This window comes from Salarias fasciatus, chromosome 14 (genome assembly GCF_902148845.1).
Source record: "Salarias fasciatus chromosome 14, fSalaFa1.1, whole genome shotgun sequence".
In the NCBI taxonomy this organism is placed as follows: Eukaryota; Metazoa; Chordata; class Actinopteri; order Blenniiformes; family Blenniidae; genus Salarias; species Salarias fasciatus.
Window position 1 is genome coordinate 16,032,233 of NC_043758.1, and position 8,319 is coordinate 16,040,551.

The window sequence follows — 8,319 nt, forward strand, 5'->3', positions numbered from 1 at the left end:
TACACGATGGATTACTACCTCAGACGACAAGTCTTTGAATAAGAAGCAAAGGTAATAAATCTATCAAAAACTAGACAGTGCTTTCAACAAGTTGGGAAGGAAGTCATTTCTGCTATCCTGAGCAGTCCTGAGGATTTTAATTTACCTCGAAGAAATATCTAATGGCTTTTTCATTTCAACGGTGTGCGCGGTGTGTTTCAGCGGAGCAATAGCTTAAACACAACGAGCTACATTATCGAGGAAGGACAGCTCATGGGTCTAGGAAGTTATTTATAATCTAAATTGCTTTCACCAGCTGCTGTGGCGTCTGCACCATATGTCTCCACTGCGCTGCCTCGCTTTATCTCATGACAGTGTACAGTGTGGAAACAGAGAGAGGTGAGAGGGCAGGACTGCTTCTCTGAGGGAAAAAAAACCACTAATTTACTTGATAATCAGAGAGGTAAGGTGCTTTTGTGGGTGATTTAAATGTATTATTTTGTCTGATTATTTGTACTTAACGGAGCTACATGGCTGGGAAGCACTGCAGTCTAATCAGAAAGGTTTTTAACACCATATATGCATTTGTCTACCTCTCAGAGTTAGAGTTAGCTTTGAGTTCAAGACTTGTTCAGTCATTTTAACTTATGTTGTAATACAGATTCTGTTCCTGAATATGGGGAATTGTGAAAAATGGGATTTTCCAAAAACATTTTTTTCCTGTTCCCAGTTCCCAGCTGCATGAGTGCATCTTACACCCTCTCAATATGTTCCACTCTCTGCAACCCTCTTCTGGATAAAGCAGGTATAACAAATTAGAGGAGTCACACAATGTAGGCCTATTTAACAGTAACTTAAATGTTTACATTTCTGCTTTTTTTTGGGCAGATTTATTTATTGAAGTTTACATTTATCAGCCAAAAGAGGATAAAAATGTTACATTTGCTCTGCTTTGAAAGGTTAATGTTCCATAAAACAATTTTCAGAAAGGTTTCTGACCTTAATGGCAAATCAATGAATTTCAGTAAGATCGAAAATAAAACCACAAATATTGTGCACTTAAAATCAGGAAATACCAAACCAGATGTGTATCAGCCAGTGTTGGACAAGTTACTTTTGAAAAGTATTTAGCTATAGTTACTAGTTACTTGCTCAACAGTAACCAAGTTAATAACTAAGTTATATTTAAAAAGTAACTAATTACTAGGCAAAGTAACTGTTGCATTACTTTAAAAAATGTGTTTAATTTTGTTGGCAAATTTGGATCCCCTCTAAGATGCATTTTCAATTATTTATTATAAAACTGAATATATGATTGATGAAATGAACGGACATTTGACAGAATAAATTACAAACAGGAAACGCTACATTAATCTGAATTATTTAAAAGTTGCTGTGTGATAATATGAGAAAACAAACCAATCACAGTTGATTTGTAGCTGTAGATACTGAAATTTATCTGTAAAATAATAATAAAACACAATAGAAACATTAGTGCTATATTATGGTAAAAGAGACAAACAAGCTGCATCGTCATCACTTGCATCAGTTATTATGAGGATATAACTTATCTTTTATAGTGGTGTTTGCTGAATGTTTGAATGCAGATTCCCCAGTGAAAAGTGGGATCTTTTCCCAACTCTTTAGGAAACATCATATGACAACGGTTGGGAAAAAAACCCTCTTTGTCTGAAGTTTTTAGGCCATTTGAGGGTTAAATGATCGTTCTGAAGGCGAGCTGTGCTTCGGTTTCTCCCTCCGCGGTGTGATACACCTGAACGGCGTTGCCTGGCAACCGGCTGCAGGCTCGATGACCTCGGTGTCTTCCTGCAGCTCCGGCCGCATCTCACCGGAGCCGCAGGCCGCGGACGCCGCTCTGTTCCTCGCCCAGACAGGCAGCCGGATCATGGGTAACAGCTACAGCGCTGCGATTGGGACATGTCAGAAAGGTAAGATAGAACCAACTTCTCCCACGGCCCTGACCTGCACTTTAAGGAAACAACAAGTGTATTTATACAGCTATATAATTATTTCTACAATAATCACTAACATTAAACTAACCATTACATGTCAAACTGTGTCAATATAAGCCATGGTTCAGAGTTTAATGCCACATTCTGCAAGCCCGCACACTGCGACCATGACAAGCTAACAGCACCTGCTCAGGTGTCTGCTGCTGCCCTGGCAACGGGTCCTAATCTGTATTGTCAGGCCCAGTTCACTGTAACTCTAACCACTCCGCCGGTGGTCAGGGTTTCATCACACACCAGGGTTTACGTTTCGAAAGCACAGCTCCCCTCCGGAAGGCAGCCAGAAGATGCGAGAGTGAACCGGGTGACTCTGTCTTTGTCTTTTTCTCCCTCTTCGTTTTTATTTCTGTCCGTCACACACAGTTCCTCAGGTGTGAACACTCTCAGCAGCAGTTTCCCTAAATCCCACTCGTCCCAGTACTCTGACCTTGGAGTTGCACGGACTCCTCTCTCTGTGGACCACAGTCTCGATTCTGGGCTAGCGTCTACACCTGTGAGTGACACACACACTCACACACACACAGAATGAGCTGGTCATGGTCCAATGTGTCCACAAACCTTTCACTTTCAAGTGCCTAGGACTCTCTGAGAAAACTTAATTATTTTAAAATATTGAAGGAAAGGAGCTCAAATATTGTTGAGTTTCTTGAATAAACCCATGGCTGAGACCAATCTTTGCCATTCTTATGAACCAGAGGATTTCCCTCATCCAGCGAGTATGAGAGGAAGGTCTGCTTGATTTCCAGGTGATCAGTCTGAACCTTGGAGCCAAGAGAGTTGTGGAGGCTTTAATGTCCTTTTTGGTGAAGTGAAGCTGGTGAAGGAGAAATGCCAAATAAAGCTCAAAGTGCATTTGGTTTTATGTGCTTGGACAGAGTATCTCAAATGTCTGTCCATAATACCTTCTTTTAGTTAACCATACCTTTATTTAGAGGGCACAGTGCACCAGTTTCCATTGAATAAAGTCATGCTTTTCACAAATTGAGGATTAATTATTTGAAATAAAAAATCTGAAACAACAGACAGAGAAAAACTGAGTCAAACAACAGCTACAAAACTGACAGATGACACACCTCTGCACTATAACAGCCCAGCAGTGAAGAGGAGTCTCAAGTCCCTAAATAGAGCTGCTCCTCATCAGGGGAATGAGCTCCACCCCGGCACCAGGTGAAACAAATCTACAATCAACAGCTCGCTCCCTGCTTCTGCACACAGCCTGGACCCTGAAAACAAAACAGAAAAACACAGGACCAGAGACCCCACTGTGGCAGAACACGACAGAGAAATTCCAAATATGTTGACTCATGAGGGAAGACACACACTCTTGCTCAAAGTCGGACTAGCAGCAAACAAGGACCGCATGAAATTGACTTACTTTCTTGAAAATTGATGCTTATTGTGAAGTTCAAAGGGAGCATATTCTATGAAAGATGTATAAAATGTGATATGGCCAGTGACCCCTACTTTTGTAATGTGAATTGTTCTTTTCTATTAATTATGCAGAAAGTTAAGCAGTAATTTATTGCACGGCAAGCTGGATTATCAGCAACATTTCAATCATTTACATCAATGTTTTTGTGATTTAGACTGGTTAAATAACTTTCAATACCAGATCTAAAACCAGTTTTTCTTGTGCCTCTTCATGTTTTTAGCAATTGCTTCCCTTTATCTTTGAAAGCGTCCAGTGTCCAGTCAGTGAGGAGCTGTGGTCAGCAGAGTGGGGTCACTTGTGTGTTTTGGTGTAAGGTTACACTGACACAGTCAGACTGAACGGGGTGACTGTAAGAAGGGTGAAAAGGTCAAGTGAGGAGAGTGACTGGAGTCTGTCACTGTGTCATAAACAGCAACCCAGACATGAGCTTAGAAGTCTTTGAAATCATTAGAACTGCTGACACATTTTGATCAAAGAAATCATTAAATACAAAAATTTTCACACCGATTTTCACAAGAGCCAAATAGATTCACTGATGACAGGTGGATTTGCTTTTTGATCACATACAGTGTGATATGATCCCTGTAATACTGTAGTTAGTAGAACTATCTGTATTGGAAATAATATACACTGAATACACAACAGAAGGAGAGATGATGGGTGCTGTCGGTGAGAGAGAAGGTGTCATGATTCTAACATAAAACACGGGCGGTGGGGTCTTTATTTTCTATGTAGTCTGTAGTTGTAACTGTTTCACTCAGTCATGTTCTTGTAGTATCTCTTGTATGATAACATACTGAATCTCTTGAGTCCTGGCAGATCAATGGATTTCTCCCTAGTTTGAATAAAGGGAATGTAGATGCTGATGATTGCTCTGGACTTCCTCTGTGTCCCGGCAGCTTCCGTCGAGTCGCTTCCGGTTCGTGTCGTGGCATCGTCTGGAGCAGTGCGACGTCACAGGTGATCAGCTGACCTGCCCCAGGGTGAGAGAAGGTGAGAAAAGATGGACACACACACACACTCACCTGGAACGTTCAGTTCTCCAACTCGATGACACTTACAAAAAATTGTGTTTGATTAAACTAGAACTAAAAAAGGAAAAACATCAAACATCAAAATCCAGTAGTGAAAAAAAAAATCATCAAGCTGTTGCTTCAATTCAAATGATGTAATTTTAATCAGTGACCGAACTGCACAGTTAAAATGACACTAAGAGCTACAGTTCTTTTCTTTCTTTCTTGTTTTTTTTTCACTGAATGATGAACAGCAGTGTGAAACTTTTGAGATTTTCTGCTTTTGATACAATCAAAAAGGGCCGTCAGAGGAGGAGCTGAGTCTGAGAGACGGGACTGGACACTACTGGGAGAGAGGGAGGAGGACAAGACGGGAAGAGGGGCAGAGATGGGAAGAGAGACGGCAAGAGAACTGGGAAAACTGCGTGGTAGGTTATCGCCCAGTGTGTGTGTCAGAGAGAGGAATGTTAAAGGAGAACAGGGACGAATAGAAAGAGATAAGATGAGAAACAGAGGGAGACAGAGGGATGAGGAGTCTGACAATCCTGCCGTCTGTCTCTTCTCAGGAGTTGAATCTGTCATACCAGGATTTGGGTGATCCCTTCCAGCGAGAAAATTTCCTCCGAATCCTCCGGCGGCTCATCCGCGTGGAGAAACTGCAACTGATTGACAACTCGCTCACCAACTTGAGTTCTGTACGTCTGCCAAGGTATGAACTGCAACTCATTTCGTGGATGATGTCGGCAGCGTTTCTGCTTCTTACTCCACGCTGTTCCACATGGCCACTTGGTCAGTGGGAATACATTCTTTCTGATGGAGAGATCAGTCTGCCCCATTGAAATGAACATTGAATGAATTGATCAGATAGATGTGCAGGTTTAGAAGCACTGAGAATATCATCCGATTCAGTCAGAGGATCGATCAGATAATGCTCTTCAGAGTGACAGTGTTGTTTGTCGCATGCATCGCGCATCCAGTTTTGCCCAGAGGCGTGCCGGTGTCGAAGATGGATTTGTTAGGCAGCAATAATCGGGATTGTTCTGATTCTTATCCAGCTTGTGTTGAAACTGCAACAGTTTGTTTTGAAGAATTAACATGGAGCACCATTTCACCTGTTGAGCTTCATAACTGCCAGTTTTCTCAAAACATATGTTTGTTTGAACCTATGTTTGAAATGTGGCGATGTTACGTATCAGACATGCTTATTGTTTTTAATGTTTCAATGGAAAATCCCTAAAGCTTTGAGCATCTTTTTTAAGTCTCTAGATCAGTTTTGGAAGTTAGTCATGACAACTTTTTTCTGACAATGTTGCTTAAAAGCAAAATGGAGGAAATAAATAAAAGGTTCTTACAAAAGCATCAAACCCGTGCTGCTCTGTATTTTGACTGAAAACTACCGGCACAACAGGACATGAAGTGATATTTGCATTTTCTCGTGACAGGTGCAGAATGTTAAACCTGCACAGAAACCACCTGGTGTGTCTGCGTCAGCTGCCAAAGCTCCCAGCGGTCGAGCACCTCTGTCTGTCTGAGAATGCCATCGCCTCCTTGGGGGGGCTGGCCGCTCTCGGGAACAGCCCGCTGCGCTCCCTCAACCTCAACCGCAACCCAGTGACTTTCACTCAGGACTACCGCGCACGGTGAGACGACCGTAGAAACACTACCTTATGGAGGGAAACGTATCATTCTTTTGTTAAGCTGTTGGTTTTGCCTTTGTTTTGCAGTGTTTTCTCCTGTTTGCCAAAGCTTGAGATCCTGGACGGGATCCCCAAACTGCCAGAAGACTCGCCGCCCCGCAGAATCCCAGAAACCACCAGGATGTGTAACATTTTCTGACAGCCGCCAAGTCGGCTCTGGCAAAAACTGCAGCAATTTCGGAAAAGTTCTCTACACTCAGAAATCTGACTGAAACTACGAGAGATCTCTCTGAAGAAACCCAGCGAGGGGACGTTTCCTCATCAGTGACAGTGTTCAGACAGACTGTCACAACTACTGCCGAAAATCTTTTAAAGCCACCGTGACAATGTGATATTAGGAGTATGATAATAACAATGTGCTTTTCTTACAAGTGCAAATACACTCCTAGTATTTTTTTTAATGAGTTTTTGTAAAACCTTGACAGGGATTCGAATAACAAATGGGAAATACAACAGTTCTTACCATCCTATTTTCTATCTTTACTTCTTAAAGTAGATGAAAAACTTTTATTGTAATGGCTGGGCCAGAGAATAGGCCAATCAGATTCATCTCCACCAGCTCAACATCTCTTTCCTAAGATGACACATTCACAATTTTCAACTTTTATTTAGACTGACCAGGCTTAAAGAGCAAAAAACTATTTTCACAGAATCCTTACGCTTCTAGTTTTCTGAGCTTTTAACCAGCAGCTGTTTGTTTGACTTGTGTAACATATGAGGAGAGAAACAGGACATCCGCTTTGGAGGCTTATCAAACATTTAGTGTCCAGACTCTGCGGGATAATGGCCCTGTGTGTCCTCGGGCTGACTGGGTAATGACCCGTGAGCGTCATGGTGCAAGCCACACAGATGCACACATCCATACATACATAAAGTGAAATCTATAGCGGCATGAAATGCGCTCACACCGCTGGGAGTTCATATCCACTAAAAAGTATGTGTGCTCTTGCTACTGTGAAGAGATGTGGATAAAACAAAGCAAATCACAAAGACAATGGTGCAGCAAGCACGACACCTTGGATGTAGAAGATAAAAAAAGGTTTTATCATGCATCTACACACACATACTGCCTCATCCCATTGTTGATTTATTCATACATTGCAGCAGTGTGTTCTTCTTTAATAGTGGTCTCACTTTCATCCTGCACCTGCATCATAAGCACACTTGGTTATCTGATGCTGCAGAACACGAGTACGGTATGCATAATGCCACGTGTGCACCCCAGTAACCGCCTGTGCATACAAACAGGTATGAAGTGGGGCGCGAGCAGCATCTCTCAGCGCCCAGTAACACGGGGAAGCACGGAGTGGCTGCTGTCTCGCTAACGAGCATACAGCCAGTTACATGCCTCATTGGGAAGTGTTTAAGTGTGAGAGATTGTTTGTGCGATTGTGTGTTGAATGCGCAGCGAGCTCGAGTCTCCGTGTGATGGATGAGAGATTGTTCCTGCTGCAGAGATGCGGGATAATGAGCTCAGTGGATCTTTTGTGCGCCGCACAGAGGATCCAGGTCAAGAGAAGGAGAGGCAGGTCTCCGTAAGAGCTGCTTATTATGTGCCATCAGCTTCTGATGCGACGGGTTCCTCCAGTAGAGTCACTCTCCCCTGAAAAATTGTAGGTGGAAAATAAAATAAAAACAATCTTCCTGTAGCTCAGAGCTGTAGCTCTCAAATCAGTCTTGCATTGGTTTTAAATGGAAGGTTTGATAATCGGTGGCAATCGTGTGGGCATTTGTCTCCAGATGGATTTCAGCTTAAGGCAATCGACAAGTTAAAATTATTCATGCTTGGTAATTCACCCGTGAAATGACTGAGTGATTGCAGGAGGATAAGGAATGTGGGAGAGTTATCCACTCTGCCATTGCTTGTCACTGTAAAAATATATGTGTGTGTGTGTGTGTGTGTGTGTGTGTGTGTGTGTGTGTGTGTGGGGCTGTGCATCTCCCCGTGGCCTGCTATTAGCACAGTAATGAGACACCTGTTACTGTCGTACTCTTCCAGCATCCCACAATCCCTCTGGGGAGATCAACAATCTGAGCACAGCAGAGGGGATGATGACAGGAAGAGGCGCAGGAGGAGGGAGGAGGGCAGGGAGGAGCCCAGGGAGGGGGAGCACATCGAGGACGACAGGAGCAGAGGTGGAGTGGAAATGGAGCCCGAGAGGGGGAGG